Here is a 23423-nt window from a genome sequence, read left to right as displayed (position 1 = left end):
GAGGTATTGGCAAGGTGAGGTGGCTGTGGCTTGTTCTGCTTCTCTGATCTTCCAGCGTTCACCCCAATACCTGGCTCCAGGTCTGATTTTATTAATAAGACTTTTTAAGATTCATGCTACATCTGGCGCCCAATGTTCGTGGTACAAATTCATGAAAAAGCCACTTGCCTGTGGCCTTTTCGGCCCCAGCTCAGACCCGAGCTACCCTCAGCTGGTTGTGGTGGAGCACACTGGTTGGATTTAATGAAGGAGGCAGAGGTAGGAGGATCCCGAGTTTGAGGCCGGCCTAGGAGGCTTGCTAAGGAGAAGCTTTGGCCAGGGCCTAGCCACAAACAGTGGTGGGACCATGGAGGCAGCGGCAGCTGCTCTGAGTTGCTGGCTCCTTCTCATAGTGTTGGTGACTGTGGTGATGCTGCTACCTGGGACAAAGGGTTTACTGCTGCTTGTTCAGAGAAGAATTGCCAGGACCACCGTGTTACAAGAAAGCATCGGCAAAGGTCAGTTTGGAGAAGTTTGGCAAGACAAATGGTGGGGAGAAATTGCTGTGAAGATTTTCTCTTCTGGGGAAGAACACTCATGGTTCTGAGAGACAGACATTTATCAGACTGTGATTGCTCCAAACCACAGAGGAGGCACAAAAAAAAAAGTCTGCAGGGAACCATGACCACGCCTAACAGCAACTTTGAAATCTTCAAAAGGATGACGGGACCCCACAAAGATGATTCCACATGGACTATGGTAAAGCCATTAAGCTGATTAATGCCAGGGAAAGATCGGCTTTGGACTACAAACTGCTCAGGGCAATTTCGAGATGGCTAGCTGAGATTCACAGAGTAAGGATTTGAGACAAGTCCTACATTTTCCCGTTATGCAGATACTGGACAAATGATACAACTAACTCTCTCAGGACTTGACAATTAACCCCAAAATTTTCTTTTCAGGATCCCCTAAAGATGCCTTCACCCCCAGAAAGCAGGAAGTAATTTTAAGAAAACGACGCCCTCATTCCCAAGAGGCGGGGTAGATGGTTTTTGGGTCATTTAATGAGTTATGGATATTGTCATTGTTTATGATGGTTGGTTACAAGTTCTTAATTGTTAATGGTCAGGAAAAAAACTGAACAAGGAGATTAGATTCAGAGTTTTTGTTTAAAAAAGAAAAAAGAGAATATAGATTTGAGGTAGATCATTGAATCTACTCTGAGAAAAAAAGATAAAGAAACAATAGGATAAATGGGTAGATCATTGAATCTATTCTAAAAAGAAAAAGGGGAGATATAAAAATGACAAAAGGTAGATTATTGAATCTATTATGAAAAGAAAAAAAGAGAATATGGATATGATAAGATAAAAAGGTCAATTATTGAATCTACTTTTAAAAAGGAACTACTTGTTTTAAATAGGATAAGTAATGAAAATTTTTGTCTGTGTTTATCAAATGTTCCTGGACTCGACATTTTTAATATATATAATGGAGTTTTTGTCTGAATCTGTCAAATGTTAATGAACTAGACATTGTTAATGTAATTCTTGACTGTATATATTGCATATACTTATTGGATATAGTTTTTCTTGTATTAGTTATAAGCTTTTTTTAATTTTAGACAAAAAAGGGGAAATGTGGTGATATTGTGTTCCCCAAAATATTGTGCACCCTAATAAACTTATTTGGGGTCAGAGAACAGAACAGCCACTAGATATAGAGGCCAGAAAATGGTGGCACACACACCTTTAACCAATCACTTGGGAGGCAGAGATCCATCTGGATCTCTGTGAGTTCAAAGCCACACTAGAAACAGCCAGGCATGGTGACAGACATCTGTAAAGAGGAAATGAATGCAGGATCTCCATGATACAGGGCAACAGCAGGATATCCAACAGGAGTCCCAGTGAGGACCCAGCATCGATAAAGCAGAAGAAACCAGAGGCCTCGAACCAGACGAATGACTCTTTGCAATGAACACTTGCACATAAAGATGTATGGATAAAAGGGTTTACTGTGTGACTCACTGTGTCACACTACAGCTTCCATGAGGAGATCTTTCCTTTTTTTCTTCTTAAATTTTATTTTATTCTGTTTTGGGTGGAGGCTGCAAGGGCAGAGGGTGGATACAAAAGGACAGGAAATGAATGGGATTGAGATGCATGATGTGAAAGACACAAAGAATAAATAAAAGTGAAGTTTAATATAAAAAATTTAAAAATAGAAAAAAGATATTCCATGATAAAATCAAACTTAACCAATATTTATCTACAAATTCAGCCCTACAGAAAGTTCTGGGAGAAAAGCTCCAAACTGAAGAGGGTAATCACACCCAAGAAAACTCAAGGAATGAACAATCTGAGACCAGCAAAATCAAAAGAGGGGAAAGGCACGCTCATACACACGCCGCCGCCACCACCACCACAACAAAAACAAACAACAAAATAACAGGAACCAATGAGTACTTCTCATTGATAACTCTCAACACCAATCATCTCAATTCCCTAATAAAAAGACACAAGCTAACAGAATGGATTTGAAAACAGGGTCCATCCTTCTGCTGCATCAAAAAAAAAAAAAAACCACATCTTTAATATCCAGAATAGCCATCACTTTTGGGTAGCAGGATGGAAAGATATATTCTAAACAAATAGACCTAAGAAGCTATCTGATGTATCCATCTGAATATCTGACAAAATAGACTTCCAAAGGTAATCAGGAGAAATAGGGAAGGTCACTACATACTCATCAAAGAAAAATACTACAAGAGGACATTGCAGTGCTTAACATCTATGGCCAAACACGAGGTCACCCAAGTTGACAGAACAAACACAACTACAGCTTAAATCACATACTGACACACGTTGATAGTGGGAGTCTTCAACGCCCCATTCTTGCCAATAGGCAAGTCATCCAGACAAAAACTAAACAGAGAAATGCTGGACCTAACTGATGACCTAAACCAAATGGACATGACAGATATTTACAGAACATTTCACTCAAACTCCAAAGAATATACCCTCTTCTCAGAACTTCAAGGAACTTTCTCCAAAATTGACCACATATTCAGACACAAAGCAAGTCTCAATAGATACAAGAAAATTCAGATAAGACTGTGTATCCTGTCTGACTACCACAGATTAAAGCTGGATAACAACAGAAAGCTTACAGACTCATGAAAACTGAACAACTCTCTACTGAATGAAAAATAGGTAAAGATAGAAATTAAGAAAGAAATTAAATACTTTCTGCAAAGTAAATACACAACATACCCAAACTTATGGGACACATAAAGACAAGTTCACAGCACTAAGTGTCTACATAAAAAATATTAGAGAGATTTCATACTAGTAATTTAACAGCACATCTAAAAGCTCTAGAACAAAAAGAATATATCACACTCAAAAGGATTAGACAACAAGAAATAATTAAACCCGGGCTAAAAAATCAATAAAAATAGAAACAAACAAGAAAACAACAATACAAAGAATCAATGAAACAAAGAGCTGGTTCTTTGAGAAAATCAGTAAGATTAACAAACCCTTATCCAAATTAACTAAAAGGTAGAGAGCGAATACCCAAATTAACAAAATTAGAGATGAGAAGAGGGGCATAGTAACATACACAAAGAACGTACTTTAAAAACATGTACTCCGCCATTGGACAAAAGAAATGAGTAAATTGATACATACCACTTACTAAAGTTAAACCAGGCCCAAATAAACTGAAACAGACTACAGGCCCTAGAGAAGTAGAAGCAGCAATTCAGAGTCTATCAAAAGGGGGAGCCAAGGATCAGAAGGCTTTATCAGAGAATTCTACTAGACTTTTAAAGAAGAGCCAATGCTCCTCAAATTGTTCCATAAAATAAAACCAGGAGCACTGCTCAACTCATTTTATGAGGCCACAGTTATCCTAATAGTCAACCACATAAATACTCAACAAAAAGAAAGAGAATTATAGACCAATTTCCCTTATGAACATAGTTGCAAAATTTCTCACTGAAATACTTGCAAATCAAATTCAAGAAAACATAGGAAAATCGTTCACCATGATCAAGTAGGCTTTATCCCAGAGATTCAGGGATGGTTCAGCATACATAAATTGATAAGTGTAATCCATCACATAAGCAAACTTAAAGACAAAAATCACATGATCATCTCATTAGATGCAGAAAAGGTGTTTGACAAAATTCAGCATTTCTCATGATAAAATTCCTGAAAAGATTAAGGATACAAGGGATATACCTAAATATAATAAAGGCAATTTACAGCAAGCCAATAGCCAACATCAAATTAAATGAACAGAAACTCAAAGCAATTCCACTAAAATCAGGAACAAGACAGGGCTGTCCACTCTCTCCATATCTATTCAATATAGTACTTTCAGTCTTAGCTAAAGCAATAAGACAACTAAAGAAGGTCAAAGGGATAGAAATTGGAAAGGAAGAAGTAATAGTATTCCTATTTGCAGATGATATGATAGTATACATACAAGTCCCTAAAAATTCCACCAGGGAACTCCTGCACCTTATAAATATTTTCAGTAAAGTAGCTAGATACAAAATTAACTCACAAAAATCAATAGCTTTCATACATACAAATGACAGACTGACCAAGAAAGAAACCTGGGAAATAATCTTTTTACAATAGCCTCAAATAATACAAAATAGCTTGGGGTAACTCTAACCAAGCAAGTAAATACTTGTATGATAAAAACATTAAGAAAATGAAGATATCAGAAGATGGAATGATCTTCCAATTCATGGATTGGTAGAATGAACATAGTAAAAATGGCCATCCTACCAAAAGCAATCTACAGATTCACTGCAATTCCCATCAAACTTATAACATGATTAATTCTTCACAGAAATGGAAAGAACAATTTTCAGCCTCATACAAACACACACACACACACACACACACACACACACACACACACACACACACACACAAAAAGATAGCTAAAACAATCCCGATCAATAAAAGAACTTCCAGAGGTATCACCATCTCTGATTTCAAGTTGTACTACAGAATTATAGTATTAAAAGCTACATAGCATTGGCCTAAAATCAGACATGGAATTGAATGGAATTGAATCAAAGGCTCAGACATAAATCCACAGACCTATGGATATCTGATTTTTTTTTTTTTATAAAGAAGCTGGAAATACACAATGGAGAGGACAAAACATGTTCAACAAATTGTTCTGGTCTCACTGGATGTCTGCATGTAGAAGAATGCAAATAGATCTATACTTATCACCCTGTACAAAACTCAACTACAAATGGATTAAAGACCTCAACATAAAACCAGATATACTGAATCTGATAGAAAAGAAAGTGGGGAATAGCCTCGAACACATTGCCCTGAGAAAAATCTTTCTGAACAGAACACCAATATGTAGGTACTAAGATCAAGAATTAATAAATGGGACCTTATAAAACTGAAAAATTTCTGAACGGCAAAGGACACCATCGTTCACACAAAGTGGATGTCTTCAGAATGGGAAAAGATTTTTTTACCAACTACACATTTGATAGAGGACTAATATCTAAGATATATAAGGAACTTGAAGAACTAGGTATCAGGAAAACAACCCAAGTTAAAGATGGGGTTCAAGAGAATTCTCAAAAGAGGAAACTCAGATGGCTGAGAAACATAGAAATGTCCAAATCCTTAGTCATCATGGAAATGCAAATCAAAACTACTTTGAGATTTCATCTTACACCCATAAGAACAGCGTATGATCAATACAACTCATGACAGCTCATGCTGACAAGATGTGGAGCAAGGGAGACACTCATCCATCACTGGTGGGAGAACAAGCTCATATGGAAATCAACATGGCAGTTCCTCAGGAAGATGGGAATCGATCTACCTCTAGAAACAGCTATATTCACCCTTATCATATGCCCAAAACATTGCTGTGGGATGTTCTATATGGCAAATGTGTTGCTGATTAGTCAATAAATAAAACACTGATTGGCCATTGGCTAGGCAGGAAGTGTAGGCGGGACAAGGAGGAGAATAAAACTGGGAAGTGGAAGGCTGAGTCAGGGAGACACTGCCAGCCGCCATGATGACAAACAGCACGTGAAGATGCCGGTAAGCCACGAGCCATGTGGCAAGGTATAGATTTATAAAAATGGATTAATTTAAGCTGTAAGAACAGTTAGCAAGAAGCCTGCCACGGCCATACAGTTTGTAACCAATATAAGTGTCTGTGTTTACTTGGTTGGGTCTGAGTGGCTGTGGGACTGGCGGGTGACAAAGATTTGTACTGACTGTGGGCCAGGCAGGAAAACTCTAGCTACAAAACATGCTTCATCATACCACAGAGACACTTGCTCAACCATGTTCAATACTCCTCTATTCATACGGTGCTGGTCACTCACACTTGGTTCTAGAATGAACTCTAATTCCTTTTGAGGTGAGAGCTATGCTTTGTGAGAACAACTACTTAGACATGAGCCATTTTATTTCAACAGCTCCTTAGAGTTTTCATGTAAGAAACTGGTAACCATGGCCACGGCTTCTCCTTTTGAGCCTTCCTGTGAAGTTCAATGAGAACAACTTAGGCAGAGCCCACAGCACAGCACCACCACACAGTATGGGTCAATATTAGCTATTGCTGAGCCACAATTAAAAATGGACATGATGTATATTCCAGCAAAATCACTTACTTTCTAAGTATTCCTTGGTCCACTTTACTTTCCCACTGCCAAGACATCCGATAGAAGCAGGTGACTAGACTGGACACTGTTCATTTTGAGTGGCTGCACAGCCTCCTGGAAGGCTTCCAAATCTGCTCATCATGGGCTGCTGCCTAACAATTCACTCCTGAAACACGGCAGATTAAAATAACAATAAACACTTCCTAGGTCAAATGCCTGTTGGAGCCCCTGGAGTTCCTAAAGTCATGTCAGCTGCTCCTATTACCACGTGAAGTTCTGACTGCATGTGGAGACCTCATCATGAGGTGGCTCTCTCATTGGACTGGCAAGTTGGTGTGCTAGTGGCTTCTTGGTTGAAGGCCCCAGATCTTCTGCCAAGAGCTACGTGAGGGCCCTTTCAGCATGGTGCTCCTGTGGAAAAGACAACGTAAGGGCAACGTTGCAGTGTCTTATGTGGCCTAGCGTCAGAACCATATGCTGCTGCCTCCACAATATTTGATTCTACTGGTTACAGGGGACAATCCCAGGTGTCTGGCATCTTTGGGGGTCATCCTGGAGCTAATTCATGTATTAAAATCACATACAATGTTTGTGCCCAGAAGAAACCTGCTACAGTAATGCTGACTTAACTGGAGAACGCAAGCAAACTCTTTTCAAAACTGAATTAAACCTATGTTTTCCCCTTGAATCCCTGCCAAATTCAACCTTCCTACCAAGCCCTCTGCTTTGAGGAAAGATGTAAAACCACGATGTCAGGGAGCCACTCTCAAGCAGAATTCTACCCAGGACATGTCAACATACCCTATTCAGTGTATTTAGTAACACAGAAGAGCAGGGTCCTCACTGCACCACCATGTCTTCTTTTCTTTTTGTTAATTTTCTGTATTTCCCTAGTCTTAAATCTTACAAATTGTATAGTATCTACCTGATCACTAAAGATGCTGTCAGTGTCTCCCTTAAAGAAATGAGATCATGAGGGTTGGGGTGGGAAGAAGAGGGAGTGCTGAGAGCAGCTGAGGACTGGGGGGTGGGGTGGGGTGCATAGGGATGGTGCTGGAAGCAAATTCACTCAGCTGACCTTCCCTGACAGGATGAGAACAAATAAAGCTGTTGGCAGAATCAGGAAGGATTTAAGGGCTGGAAGAGTGACATTTGTTAAATACTGACTCGGGGAGATGGAAACTCCTTCCCAGGAGGTCCTCAGAGACAGGATAGATTCGAATCTGTCTGGAAGAATTTAGGTGTGGTTTTTCTCCAGGGCAAGTGAATTGGTTTATATAACTTCACAAAGTTTCCTGTCTGCTTTTTCGACACCCTCCCATGACTATTTAAAAACTTACCCGTTGCCTTTCCCCACCCCGACAAAGGCCCCTTAGGTGCAGAATATTTGGTGACCATATCTCAAAGCTCAGTGACCCCCTCTTCCGGGAACCGGGAGACCACCCACACAGAGCAGTGATAGGTGGCACCTAAAATCTACACATTCGCCCTGCTGCGAATTGTCTGTCGTCTTCTTCATTGTTCCGTTTGTAGAATTATTTGCAAAGTCTGGTTGTTGGTACTTAAAAAAAAAAAAAAAGAGTTTCTATTACTTGGGAGTTTTGTTTTGTTTTGTTTTTTTACAATAGTACTCCCCATGAAAAATGTTCTAATTAACTTTTAGTATATGCAATAGTATATGTACGTTTTTAAACTTCAACACTCCTAAGGAAAAGAGGAAAAAAGCCTGGAACTGATGCTTGCTCCAAGCCTTGTCACTGTCTATGTGTGTGTTCTCATAGGAAGAAACCCAATGCTTCCAACAGAGTCTGTGAATGTTAGGTTTTCTTTTCTAAACAAACAATGAGATGATCAATTTCAATCTCATGCCCAAGCCTCTATACAAGTGTGTTTCCATTAAAGTTCATCATAATGTTTTCAAGTGTGTTTCTCAAACAAATCAAGACCGTTTTGTCCTTACATAGTTAAATTGTCTTGATTTCATTTGAGAAAAACACCATACACCAGAGGTCAACGGAAAATGTACCAGAGTGCACTGTTTTCTGAAAACGTATGGTCCTAATGGGAAGACATGACATATTTCATCTTTAGATGCAGAATCTAGAGAAGCAGTGCCTCCCTTCCCGTGTGGTATGTGGCTTTCAATGTGTGCATTCAGTGAATTTCAATTTCTAAAATCCAATATCCACCTCTCCCCACCTTCCCCTGGTTATTTTATCGTGGAGGTTGACGACGCGCGCCTGTTGCATACTACCTTAACTACAATGTACCCTTGTGGTTGCACCACACAGCCCTGTTTGGATAACCATAAAATTGCCAGCCCTCACTCCCCACAGCCTCACACGTGAGCAGTCTTGAGAATCTCTGCTAAGTAGCTTTGTATTCCCAAAAGACATGAAAACGTAAAATTTATATTTTAAAGTATAACAGTAGATTAAAAATAATGATGATGAGCATGGATTACAATACATCAAACATGTAAGAATGCATAAATTTATAGTAGACTTGAACAAGAAATACTCATTAACTGTCATTGGAGATGCATAGTTCCAACTCATCATTCTTTTAGTTTACATTTTTTTTATTCTGTGTGTGTGTGTGTGTGTGTGTGTGTGTGTGTGTGTGTGTGTGTGTGTGTGTTCTCGTGCACAGTGGTGGTGGTGGGATACCAGTGGAGGTCTGAAGACAACTGTGGTTTTCTTTTTCCACCATGCAGCTTTCAGGGATCAAAACATCCCTGCCAGGCCTGGCAGGGAGCCCTTTCACCCGCTGCCCCAGCTTGCCAGGCCCTTGTTCAACCTTCTTAAGATGAAGCGACAGAGGGAAAAGTAAAGTCAGTCCCACTTCTTCATGAAGTATTCACTGGGGGAGCTAAAGCATGCGGGAGAGCAAGTAACCTACAGAAGACAGGCAGTTAATAAACGCACAGAAAATACAGAGAGACATTCACCCGCACACACCTCTGTTCTACAGTCACTGATGGAATAAAGGAGGTAGACACACATCGAAGGCTGCGTAAGCGTCAGGGGCAAGTTCCCATGGAGACCGTTGTGATAGGACATCAGGTTGGTGTCCCTGGAAACGACAGATCAATTTCATCATCACCAAAAGAGCAACAGAAGAGATTGTGGGTCCCCTGAATGAGGTCTCGAGAAGGGCACAATGCCGTCTGCGAAGTATTGTTCCAGGTAGAATTTGAATCAAGGTTCTCAAGCTAACCTGACAGTATTCAGAAAAATACAGATGCTGAAGCGAAGCATCTCTGTACCATAAGGAAGCAAGCAACCAAATAGAAGTCTTTTAATACATTTTTTTTTTTTTTTTGGTTTTTCGAGACAGGGTTTCTCTGTGTAGTTTTGGTGCCTTTCCTGGAACTCACTTGGTAGCCCAGGCTGGCCTTGAACTCACAGAGATCTGCCTGGCTCTGCCTCCCGAGTGCTGGGATTAAAGGTGTGCGCCACCACCGCCCGGCCTTTTAATACATTTTTTAAAAGAAAATCATCTTATAAACTTCATTATAAAAAATAAAACCTTGTAAATAAATGAAAACATTCCTCACCAAAAATTTAAAGGACACTTTAAGGACAAACCATGGAGTCATTAAAAAACGAAAGAATGTTAAGAACGTGAAGGGCAGTAAATGGAAGTAGATTGAAACAGATGTAAACACTGTACACAGATCCTAACTGTGCAGCTTCTTATACTGCAGAGTGAAAAGTAAATTATGGAAAAATCATTCTGAAATTGTTGAAGAAGTTCGAATATTGATGTGAAGTATTATTAAAAGTAGTGTCTTAATAGTATCATGTATATTTAAAAACTTTAAACACCTGATTTCTTACAGCTTCATGCTAAGGACTTTATGGGGGAAATGATATGGCATTTGAAATTTACTTTTAAAACCTTCAGAAAAAATGTGGAGAGACAGATACAAGATTAATAAGATATTATTCCCTGTATATTTATGCCTGTATGAAATTTTTATTAAAGAATAAATAATAGAGGAAGTGTCATGAGGTGTCATGCTGATAAGAAAGAACACAGGCACCACTCCTTTACCTTCAGCACTCGGGGGAGCACCTGGGAAGTCTTCATTAGCTGTAGAATAGGGCTGCCCTTAAAGACAGCGCAGGAGGAAATGTCAGAAAACTATATTGGAGCTGCACTCTGTCTAACTGATAAGGAGCCAATCATTTATTTTGTAATAAATGTCACTCCAGAAAGGAATTTTACACTAAGCAATCAGATATTCTTTTCTTTGTTGTTGTTTTGGAGAAAAATGGGTCACTTTAAAAATGTTCCCAATAAGCTGATATGAAGCAACTGCAACATAACTTTGGTACTTAATTTTGATTATCACTTTGTGAATTAAGAAACACAAAGGCTTAGATGAAGCACAGCTTTGGATGTAGTCTGTGAAGGTGTTTCCAGAAACAGCTACCTGAGAAGGGAATGTAGCCAGCGTCACCCCAAAGGTTGGGGGACCAGACACAAAGAGGAGGAAGACACGTGAGTGCCAGCTTGTCTTTCTGTCACCCCAAAGGTTGGGGGACCAGACACAAAGAGGAGGAAGACACGTGAGTGCCAGCTTGCCTTTCGTGCCTCCTGACCCTCCTAGATCTGAGCAGGCTCCTGCCTCAGCATCAGGCCACTCTGCTGCCATGCTCTTCCTGCCATGCTCTTCCTGTCCTGGTGGACTTCAGGCCTTGAACCCTGAGCCACAGTAAGTCTTTGCTTCCTCTATTTGCTTCCTCTGCTCGCTTCTTGTCGGGTGTCTGCTCGGGAGAACAGTAAATAATATTTAAAAACTGTGACGAAAAAGGCAGGCTTTATCTCGTTTTGAAATACATTATAACTTAACACAGAGTCCACCATTTCCGCTTCTCTCCCACACGCAGAGAGCAGAGGCTTTGCGTTTTCTCTCCCCATCAACCCCTGGGGTTAAGGTGGCCATCTCCATTTAAGTGGGGGAAAATAACAACCAAAGCAGAGAAGCCAAGGGTCCTGAAGCATCAAAGAGTGAGAAACATAAACAAAACAAAAGTGGGAGTCCCCATCAAACGCCACTCCCCACAGCCATGCCATTTTCCCACTGACAAGCGATAGACAATGAGGCGTCAAGGATCTCATGCCCAGACAGATTCTTGGTTCAGTCTGCTGTCTACCCGAGCAGGTAGAGCAGGAGCTGGTCCAGTGCAGACAAAGCGAGAACACAAAGCAGGGAAACAGGGAAACTTTCCACGGGAATGTGCAGACCTCAGGCTTAGGGAGCATCCCCCACCCTTCCAGCCTTGCAAGACAAGTAGAAGCTTTCCCTAAACATGGAGAGCTCTGGTGACTCATTTCTTGCACGCACTAAACAAAAGTCCCTGGTTAGTCACCGCGAGGAGTCCCAGGGAAAGCAGGCTCTGCTACAGGCTTTTCAGGGACGCTCGTAGAGGTGACAGAGAAATGAGGTCACAGTCTTTGGGAAAAGCCTCTGAATGGAGACAAGGAACAGAGATAGAGATGCTTGACAGGAGAACAGACTTTGGAGGCAATGCACGGAGATGGCTCCTGCAAGGAGGCAGCCTAATGTGTGCATCTGGAGAGGGAATTTAGGACTCAAGACAAGGGGGAGAGATGACGAGCATCATAAAGAGAGGGGCATGGTTTTGAAGGAGGTGAAGGGAAAGGGAGAGAGAAGGCAGGCCAGCCTGCTGAGTGCCTGCATCTGTCTTTCATGGGGAGTACATCTTCATTTCATATCCGACACACTTGGGAGAATGAGAGGGCAGTGTAATGACTAGGTAAATAAAGGTATATGATATGCCTTTCTTTATGAGCTAAATGACTGTTTACGTTTGCTTCTTGGAAATAAACATAATATCCCAACAAATTTGTCATATGTCAGTTTCCATTATTCAAAAATATACAAGAGCAAATTTGCCCACAGAAAAAGGTTTTATTACTTTCTTAGGTATTTCTTTCTTTCTCAATGTGCCATGTCCTGACTTTCTCCTGTTCAGACTCATCAAACCCTTTGCAGATGGCTGGCCCAAGAGAGAAGCTGGTGAGGTAAGATGAGAAGACAGGAAAAATTATGCAGGTGTGGGAAGAGAGAGAATCTCTCCAGCCCAGACCCTGGTTGAAGCCAGTTATCACCTAAGAAACAAAAGTTCCATCACAATTAAGAGTACTCACTGTGAGACAGTATGTGTAGAGAAAGTCAACAAAGGTATTTCTTCAATGTTAACACAGCAATGAGCCAGTCTCAAGGCCTGAGTGTATATGAGCTTGGGTTGGTTGGGTTTTGTGAGTGTATACGATCTTAGGTTGGGTTTCGCCAGTATGTATGAGCTTGGGTTGGGTCTCAAGAGTGTATATGAAAGTTGGGTCTCACTCTTTTGGATATTTTCTGAGACTTGCACCAACAAAACTGTCTTAGAGTTTCTATTGAGGTAATAAAACACCAGGACTAAAGGCAAAATCAGAAGGAAAGGGGCTTATTTCAGCTTCCAATTTGTAGTTAATCTTCCAGGGAAGTCAGGGCAGGAACCTCTAGGCAGAAACTGAAACAGAGGCCATGGAGGAGTGTTGTTTACCAGTTTAGTCCTCATGGTTTGATCAGCCTGATTTATTATGCTCCCCATGACCACCTGCCCAGGGGTGGCATCACCCACAATGAACTGGTCCCTCCCACACTAATCACTAACTAAGAAAATGCCCCCAGAGGCTTGCCTACAGTCCAGTTTTGGGGAGGTATCTTCTCAATTGAAGCTCTCCGTTCCAAATGACTCTAGCCTGTGTCAAGAGGACATAAAAACTAGCCAGCACAAAACCATTGTTTCCAACGAATATCCCCTAACTTCCTGTTTCCCTATGAGCTAGACTTAAACTCTCTCATTGGAACCCTGTCTGGTGCCCCTGCAACACCTCTTTGTGAAGGAATCATTTAAAATTCCTTGGCAATGCTCTGATGATCAGAACTTAAAAAACAAGTCCTTGACTACTAGAGACAACGGAGTGTGACTCTTCTCTGAAAAAAATCCATACTCTTGGGAGTATCCTACTTTCTTCCCGTGTTACCTGTGCTTAGAATCTTTGTTTCAAAATGCCTTTTAATAACTTCTATGTCTGTTTCATACTGGATCCTGAAATTCTTTTCTGTGATGTGGCCATGGATCTAGTCTTACCTGAATGAAGGTCCTTTCAAGAGTTAGGAACCTCCGCCGGGCTCCTGTAGGTGACAGTGTGGAACTGTGCCCCCACCACTGCCACCTCTGACACTGGTCCCTCCATTATGTTCCATTATGTGTGAGATTTCTTCCTCCCACTTCCTCTGCTCTAGTTGCCAACCCCATTCTAGAACTTTCCCAAATTTCGTGTCTCCCTTACTGGTTTGTAGTATGATTCTGTCTACCTGCATTTGACATTTATGCATGTATTGCCTTAAGAGTAGATTTAATACCAATAGAGCTGAAGGAAATGGAGGAGCTGGTACATACAGAGTCCTGGGGACTTGAAAGGGCTTCTGGGCCCCAGTATGATGCCTGTTGGTAGTAGACCTTATCGAGGCTTTCTCACCTTGTCCTCTCTGCCCTCTCCGTCTTTAGTTACTCGCTTTTATCTACTACAGAGTTAATATCTAAAAGAGTGACTGTCCATTTCCACTTCTCAAGAGTCCAGGAAGCTTTAACGGATACTGATGACAAAGACTAATATCATGCCAATTGGTCACAGATGTTATCTAGGCTTCGTATTTATGTGTCACCATGTAAATTTGCTGAACAGCCAACATTACAAAATTCTGTCCTACAAAACACATCCCAGAGTTCCAGTGGCTTAAGTGATACATTGATCTGACCAATCTTCACTCATTTTAAGTCAGAGAAGAGAGTTGAAATGACAATATCTGAAATGCCATTTGCAAATAAAGCAGTAATTCAAAAAATGGCATGGCCAGTCTGACAGTATACACTAGAACGATGGTGGATTGCTTTAACCTAGTAAAATGTCATCTGGACAAAACAGCTTACTTTATTGCAAAGGAACATGTTCATGTCACACTTGGCTTAAGGCAGTGTACAGGGAGACTGAAATCAGAAATCCACGGTGTTCCAAGATCGATACCAGACACAAATTTAACACAGTATGATGTATGAAGAGAAGCCTTCAAGCACTGAGTAAGGAAGGAGCCAAAGTGACATCTGTAAAGAGTGGACTGCTGACCAAGAACAGAGTAGGGGAGGCAAGAAGAGCTGTTACTAAGGGAGCCGATTACCTCTAGTGGAATCATCGTCACACAATGAGTGCTTAGCCCCCGCCGCCTGTGCTGTGTGAGCACAGCATGGCACCCAGCTGTTCACAGGCCCTATCACAAAATGATTTATTGTTCTTTCCTTCAAACTTGTTATACCATCACATGCTGAGTTATCCAGAGGTAAAATATATAAGGTCTTCCCACAAAATCTCAGAGATACCAACTGTATCTGTAATGCTCCCTGTCCATCAAGAGTAGGTAAAGCAGAATAGCCTTTAATATTAGCCATTCAGGAGCACAGACCCACGAGGCAGCCATGAACCCCAGTGCAGTGCTACTGCCTCTGCATTGTGGGATATTTTGATTGCATTCTGCTGCTCCCAAGACTGCCAATAAAGTTTGCTTTGAATCAGAGGGCGGAGCTGATGAAAATTAGCCATAGAGGTTTTGGAAGACTTAGGACAGATAGAGACACAGGAAGTAGTAGGGGGATCTTGGGGAGAGACTTGGCCCTTTTATATTGAGGAACGAGAGAGAGGAAGTCACTGGTGGCTTCTCCGCTGCTTCTCTGATCATTCAGGTTTTTACCCCGATATCTGACTCCCAAGTTTTTAATTGATAAAGAATAATAAAGCCGGGCGATGGTGGCGCATGCCTTTAATCCCAGCACTCGGGAGGCAAAGGCAGGAGGATCTCTGTGAGTTCGAGGCCAGCCTGGTCTACAGAGTGAGTTCCAGGAAAGACGCAAAACTACAGAGAAACCCTGTCTCGAAAAACCAACAACAACAACAAAAAGAATAATAAGATAAATGCTTCACCTCTGTGCCACAGCAGAAGAAATGTCCTGGGGAGTCTCCTGCTGGCACTGAATTGCTCCAGTTTAGGAATGGCTGAATTTGCTTCTGTTTACAACTAATTAGTGACATTTAGCCACCTGACTTCACTCTTCCAGATGAGGACAAAGTAGTACAGTCTAAACCATGCGCCAGGAAATGCGGAGAACTGAAAATATGACAAGCAGATCGAGCAGTTCATGTCTCATTGATCAAAGTCAAGCTTTTGTTTTCCTTGTTTTTAATATAAACATCTACAGGTAAATAGATGAAAGTTGTCTGGTGTGTTGTAAGTACTAAAATGTGATCTTCCTGATTCCAAGCAAATTTTTTAAAGGTCTATCTTTCTAGAGTGTAAACAGTATCTGCACCATGAGGGACTTGATGAAATGTTTTGAGGTAAATAGAACTCCAGTGAGAAGTAAGAACAGCAGAAGAGAGCTAAGAGTAACACATGAGAATATCTGTGGCTAGCCCATTACTTATTAGTTTAAGAATCTCCAGTTAGTAATTCCCATAACAAGTGACGGCACTTTACCTCTGACTGCTCCTGAGCTGCAGTCCTTCATACCAGCACAGTGAGCCAAGCAAGAGCAAACGGGAAGGAACCTTTGTTTGTTCAGACCCCAACCTCAGCAAGCAGCGCAACAACGCCTTGTGCTCCTGCACGTCAGAAGTGATCACTCTTATTGATCTGGATTTTCCCCCAAATAAATCTGTAAATTTAAGGCAACCCTAGCCAGAATTCTAGCTGAAATTTTTCCTTATGGCACCGACGACTGCCAATCCCCGAGAGCAGCTTCAAAGAAGACCCAGAAACCTCCTGGACCCCTTCGAGTTTTCGGTCTAGTGAGAGACTCTGCATGGACCTGGACTCTGTCCAGCATTTACTTATTTACTTACTCAGGGTGACCTGACAGACATCGGGTAGTGACACTTCATTCCATCCTCATCTATTGCTCTTTCCTAGTCTTTCCATATTAAAGGTAGTACTGCAATCATGTATTTCCTTTAGTCTAGGGGTAGCATACTGTAGTGGGTACTTGTTTTAACAACTGTGACAGACCGCTCAGTGAACATCCAAAAGAAGGAAAGATTTATTTTGGCTCATAGTCTTAGAGGTCGCGGCCTCTGCCATGGCCTGGGGTGAGGCAGAGCTCATGATAATAAGAGAATGGTGTGAGAATTGCTCACCTCGGGTCACCAGAAAACAGAGCACTCCAGTAGCAGCAAGTTGCTCTGCTCTTCCCATTCAGGATGGATCGCCTGCTCTAGTTAATCATCTCTGAAAGCACCCCTACGCACCTACCCAAAGGCATGCTTCACTGATCTCCTAGAAATTTTTTAATTCAATCAAGTTGACAATCAAGATGACGTGTCACAAGTGGGTTGGGGGTTGATGCAGGGCAGACCCATGGGGTAGGTGTCTCCGGTCTTTTTCATAAGGAGTGTGACTCTGAGTCCATTATTTAACTCTCTTCACTTCCATGTCCTTGTCTGTAAAACGAACCCTACTGTGGTTTGCGTATGGCTTGTGCATGTCCTCCGAGGGTTCAACATTGGGAGCCTGGGACCCTAATCTATTGTGTTAAGAGGAAAGGCCTTTGGCAGATGACAAGAATAGAATACTACATGAAGGTGGAACCCCAGTGTTGACTACTGGTGTCTTGCCATCTGATGGTCTGTGCCCCCTCAGTTTCTGACAGCAAAAAGAAGCCATCACCATCACCTGACGTCAGACCTCCAGAACCATGTGCCAGAAGAAATCTTTTATTATAAAGTTGTCCAACTTCAGGTGTTCTATTATAATAGTGAAAATGGTCCATTACAACCTGGTTGTGGACATCTTGCAAATGATAAAGCAGGGTAAAAGGAATATTGCCACACTGAATGCCTTCTACTGGCTAGAGCAGCGTAATTACATCAAGTATTAGAAGTATCATGTATCGTGGCACTAACTCTTAAAAGGCAACTATTCTGTTTTAAATTTGTGTCTGTCAAAAGACAGACTGGTTCTCCATTTCTATACTTCTAATTGGTATGAGCACAAAGTTCTAAGAGTTAGCAGGTCAGCTCCAATCTTCTGCATCTGTTTCTGTGACTTGAGATAGCTGATGGCAGGAGAGGAAAACAACTCTGTGTGTCTTCGTTGGTAAGGAGTCACTCCCTTGCTGTGTCACATGTGACAGTGACCGCATCCGCACCAGGCTCTTCTATTTTCCCCATGAGCAGAAAGGTGTGGAAGGACAACTCTGTGCAATGTCCAGCATTGGAGCCAGTGGAGGAGAATCTGTGGGAAGGAGGGTAGCCCAGTGGGCAGTGTGGGAGCTCCAGCCAGTGAGCATGAAATGGAATTGAGCCCATCTCACTGGATTCTAATAGTACAATCCAGGGCTCATTGTTCTGTCTCCAGTAACACCACCCATGGCACCCACTTGTTCAGTCTGGTCACTGAGAGCTCCTCTATGTTCAGACTCCTCCAATCCTTCCTCCCAGTGCCAGATGCAACTTAAAGAGAAGGAAACAGCTCCCTCCCACACCCACTCAGAAGAGCACATGGAATTTGACCCTAACTCTCCATCAGCACAAGTTAATTTCCTGTGCAGAAGAGAATGCACGTTACAACTTCCAGAAACAACGTGTCTACCTTCAGAATGGTATGGTGGGTATGCCCCTCAGCATTATGGGTGAGTTGATTTGCATCCAATTCTATGCATCCTCTAGAGGGAACACCCACCCTTGGGGTTATGGTGATCATTCCAAAGGGTCCATGCTAGGTGCAGAAAAAGGGATGGCTATGTTTGTGGCCACATATTTCCCTGTGCTCTAGGTAGTTGCTATAGACTATATGCACACCCCCAGCCTAGGGTTTATAAATTGGAATTCTAAGTCTCAGTGTGATAATATTAAGAGGCTGGATCTTGGAATGTAATTAGATCATGAAGAAGCAGTGCACATATAAAAATATAGCAAAATTCGTAGTCTATCTGCTCTCTACCAAGTGAGGATGCAGGAAGGACTCCCTCTGCAGCCCAGGAGAGGCCCTCACCAAAGTCTGACCAAACTGCCAACCTGGTCTCAGACTTCCAGGCTACTTAACTGTGAGAAGAAAATTACTAGTTTTGTTGTTGTTGTTTAGCACAAATCTTAGAAGTTCTCGCCAGTTCCTCTGCTGATTCTATTTCCTCAAACTGGAAGCTTCTGTGTCCTCATCCAAATGGATCTCAGCTGGAGTGCTGCTCAAAAGCCTAAAAATTTAACCCAGCCTAGTTCCTGGTCCTCATGCCTTAAATACCTTTCTGCTTCCTGTCATCACTTCCTGGGATTAAAGGCTCTTGTTACCATGCCTGGCTGTTTCCAGTGTGGCTTTGAACTCACAGAGATCCAGATGGATCTCTGCCTCTGGAATGCTAGGATTAAAGGCATGTGTGCCACCATTTTCTGGCCTCTATATCTAGTGGCTGTTCTGTTCTCTGACCCCAGATAAGTTTATTAGGGTGCACAATATTTTGGAGAACACAGTATCACCACATTGTTATTGTTGTTTTGTGTTTTGGTGTTTTGTTTTGTTTTGTTTTGTCTTGTCTTGTTTAATGCAGTCAGTCAGTGACATTGTATTGTGGCAGCACAAACTGAGAATGGAGATAACACCCTTGAAACGCTACAAATGGCTTCACACTGTTCTCTGGCACTGTTCTTGATTCTTCCAGGTAGAAAGGACATTAGGAAAAGAGGTTCTCTCCTTCTAGTCATTGATGAAAATTAGACATCAGGGGTCTATTTGAGATGGGAAGACCTCTATGATCAGCATTTTCTACTGCCGTGGATAGAATATAGTATCACAAAACAAATGTGTGTTCTTTTCAGAGTAGAATAAGCAATAGCAGGGGGAGGGAATGCCACTTTCTAGTCTACCTATTTCTGTGTGATCCCAACTTAAGCCTGGTCTCTTTGTGCAAATGTCTGCTCATTCTGCCCATTCATCTCCAGCTCCATCAAGAGAAGCAGTGGTAGAGATAGCACATACTCAACTCCACACTGGTAAAGGATGTATGACCCAGAGCATTCAAGGACAGGGGCCAGGGACGCTCTCTCCTCTCGTAAGATGATAGTGGAACAGAGACCATTTTCTGCCCAATGCAGTGGCTTGTCTGGACATCAAATGTGGAACTGCCACTACTGTTTTGTGATGGAGAGGTGACCTGGGGAAAAGGCCAGGTTAAGGACAGACATCCCAGGGGGCCAGGAAGTTAGCTTCATTGCAGAGTGCTTTGCCTCACACTGGCAAGCTCCTGGGTTTGCTTCCCAGTACCAGCTTTTTTAATTGACAAAGAACTCAAAGCTTAGAAGCTGTCTTGTTAGCTGGGAGAAATACAGAACCAGATGTTAAATTTCCCTGGGGTCCCTTACGTGTTAAACTCTAGAAAAGACCCCAGAGTCATTTAACCACTTAAATGAAGCTTGTTAAATGTTTGTAATTAACACAAAGCATCAACTATCATTGCTACCACAGCTATACAATTTAGGTATGATCCTATATTTCAGTAACAAAATGAAATTAATGGGATAGTTAATTCAAATAATGTCACAGAGCCAGAGAGATGGCTCAGTGGGTAAAGTCATTTACCACCCAGACTGACAACCCGAGCTGGATTCCTAGGCCCTACACGGTAGGAAGACCTGACCCCTATGACTTGCTTTTGACTTCCATCGGCACGCCATGCTATGAATGAACACATACACAGGTAAATTATCAAAAAAATGTAAAAAATAAATAAAAACGAAATATTATAAGGAAAAAATGAATCAGAAAAAAATAGCTGGTCGATAAGAAATTAAACCATAAACACACACGAGTGACTTAACAAAGAAACTGTGAAGCTTACCAATTCTAGATGATCTTCCTAAATTCTCGGGAAAAGGGCTCTGGATCTGCCACCGGAAGCCACGCTCCCCTCCTCCCCCTCCCCCCCCATAGGCCACACCAAGACAAACAGTCATGGAAATGCTCGCAGATTTCTGTGAGTCATCAACCTAGGGATGACAAAGATCGGAAATAAGGGATTTTCTTCACCCCAAAGACATCCCAGTTACTAAAGCTATGATACAAAATAGAAGTAAAGTCAACAAAAGGAAATGGCAAAGGAATGTATGTAATTATAGCAAAGACAGGATGCGTGGCGTCTTCTCCACAGTAGCCAATAGGGCAGATCAGCTAATTCCACACTGACTGAGAACAGAGAGGATTACATAGCATAATGTCGTGGAAAGGGCTTAGCTGGCTTCCTCTGCTTGAATGGCACCCGCATATTAGGAACAATACTTTCAAGCTTCCTCAGTGAAAGTAAGAATTCGGAGAAATAGTTTTCAGACCACCTACATCTAACATCCACTAAACTACACAACACATTCCTTTTAGTGGGTGTGCTTTTTATAGCAATCATTCCAGTGACTGAAAAACTGCGAATGGGGTTATGGCATTTAATTAATTCACAAAATGCAGCTGTACTTCAAGCTCTGGCAGTTGGCCAATAATTTTAATGTAATTTTTTTAAGAGAAAATGCAATAAGAAGTTTCAGCAGGAATATTGTTTAATTTTTCTATTAGTTCTTAATTTGTTGAGACACACCAAGAGATGTGAGTGTTGGGAAAGTGCGCAGAAGTTAGGATCAGTGTGTATAGGATATCTACCTCAGCAGGAACAGGGCAATGTGATAGCAGTGTAATATGAGATATGCCTCCAAGGAAATGCTACCACATCACCAGATTCCGACATACCTTGGATATAAAGTAGAAAAACCTAAATCACAGCAGCTTAAACTAAAAGAAAAGTACTTGGGTTTGCATAACTCAGCAATAAAAAAGGAAGCTTGGCAATGGTCACAGTCTTGTCCTCTGGGTGGTAGTGTGACTTCCTCCATTGTCAGCTCACTGTGTAGAAAGAAATACGGCTGACAGAAGCGTCTAGGTTCATGTACTATTAGCACCATGAAAAGAGTCTAGGAAATAATTCTGATTGGTCTAATTTGTAAGACTGACCAAAATCTGTGGCTAAGGTTATAAGGTCCAGTAAAATTTAGGTTCCCATCTTTATACCAAAGGCTGTGGCTGTGAACATGGGTGGGTCACGCAGACCCTATTGTTACCCACTGGCTCTTTAACAAAACTTCTCATCTTACACATAAGGTCAAGAAATGAGTATAGTACCTATATGAGAAACAATTAATTAGAGAAATAGTCTTACAAACATCAAGTTATGAAGACAGTCTATAGAGTGCAAATCCTGTATAAGGGTCCAGTGTTCACAAAAACAGCAATTGAAAATGACCATTCATTCTAAAAGGGATGTATGTTAACTAGTTATGTACTTAATAGAGAAATGACTAATTTCCTTTCACTAAAGCTAGTTAACTTGGCTTCTCTCATTCTGACGTACTTGTGAGTGGGTCTCACTCCACCTTGCCATGAACAGCTTTTCTTTTTCCTTCCCTGCTTTCTTCTCTGGTTATTTGCACCCATTAAACTCTTTCATTGTTGCTTGTAAAGATATGTTTGTGTGAGTGGGGTATGTGTGCTTGCGTGTGTGTGTGTGTGTGTGTGTGTGTGTGTGTGTGTGTGTGTGTGTATGTGTGTGTGTGTGTGTGTGTGTGTGTGTGTGTGTGTGAATGTGTGTGCATGTGTGCATGTGTGCCTCAAGCACATGGAGGCCAGAGAAAGGCACCAGATAGGTACCTTGGAGATGGAGTTATTCAAATGCATGGGATGTGTAACTTGTCAGATGGCTACTGGAATCTGAACCCCAGTTCCCATGGTTGTACCATAGTCTATGTAACCACTAAACTGTCTCTGCAGTCTCTATCCACTCAACTCTTCATGCCCTTTAAAGACACCCTATCAAACTAGCTTAGGGAAAGAGAGAACATACAGAAAACAGATGCCCATTGGTAACAAACCAGGAACACTAAACCAGCAAGTTACCCTACCTGCAGCTCCCCACTCTGCATCCCCTATGTTAATATCACATTACTTGGACATAAATAAAACCATCACTATGTGTTTTTGGTTGACTGGCTAGTTGGTTTGGAGACCTGATCTGCAGAAAAAAAGGGACAGGAGCATGAAGCCAGGCCATGAGAGGCCAAGGCCATGCATGTACACTCCATGCCATGGCCTCCTCACAAGGAAAGGCCTGCTCTTCTTTCTTCGTGCTTGCTAGGTAACTCTAGGGGTAATTGGTCTACCTAGGCTGAATGAGATCATATGACTACTTGATCTTCACAGCATGGGTGTGGAGTTAGCTTTGTTGACCTCACAGGACAGTGCTCCAGTGGATCAGCCCATCCTCGCAATCAAATGCTAACTCAAGTCCTAGCCACGCTGAGCTCCCATCCTTTTTCCTTCCCCCGTCATTGTTTCCCCTCTGTCTTTAGTTCCGTACACATCTCTTTTTTCTCCTTTCTCTTTCGTTCCCCTCCCATTATTTGTTTGTTCTCTTTCAACTGGTTTCCCTTATCCTCCTGTCTATTTGTGTATGTGTGTGTGTGTGTGTGTGTGTGTGTGTGTGTGTGTGTGTGCATGTCCACAGATGTGTGCTGGTGAATGGGGCATGCGTGTGGAGGCCAGAGGGAAACCCCGGGTCATTCCTCCATGCTAGTCATCTTTTTCAGACAGGCGTGGAACTCACAAACC

Source organism: Peromyscus californicus, unplaced genomic scaffold, assembly GCF_007827085.1.
Source record: "Peromyscus californicus insignis strain IS unplaced genomic scaffold, ASM782708v3 Scaffold_15__1_contigs__length_86483966, whole genome shotgun sequence".
Classification (NCBI taxonomy): Eukaryota; Metazoa; Chordata; class Mammalia; order Rodentia; family Cricetidae; genus Peromyscus; species Peromyscus californicus.
Note: the sequence above shows the minus strand (reverse complement) of the source record.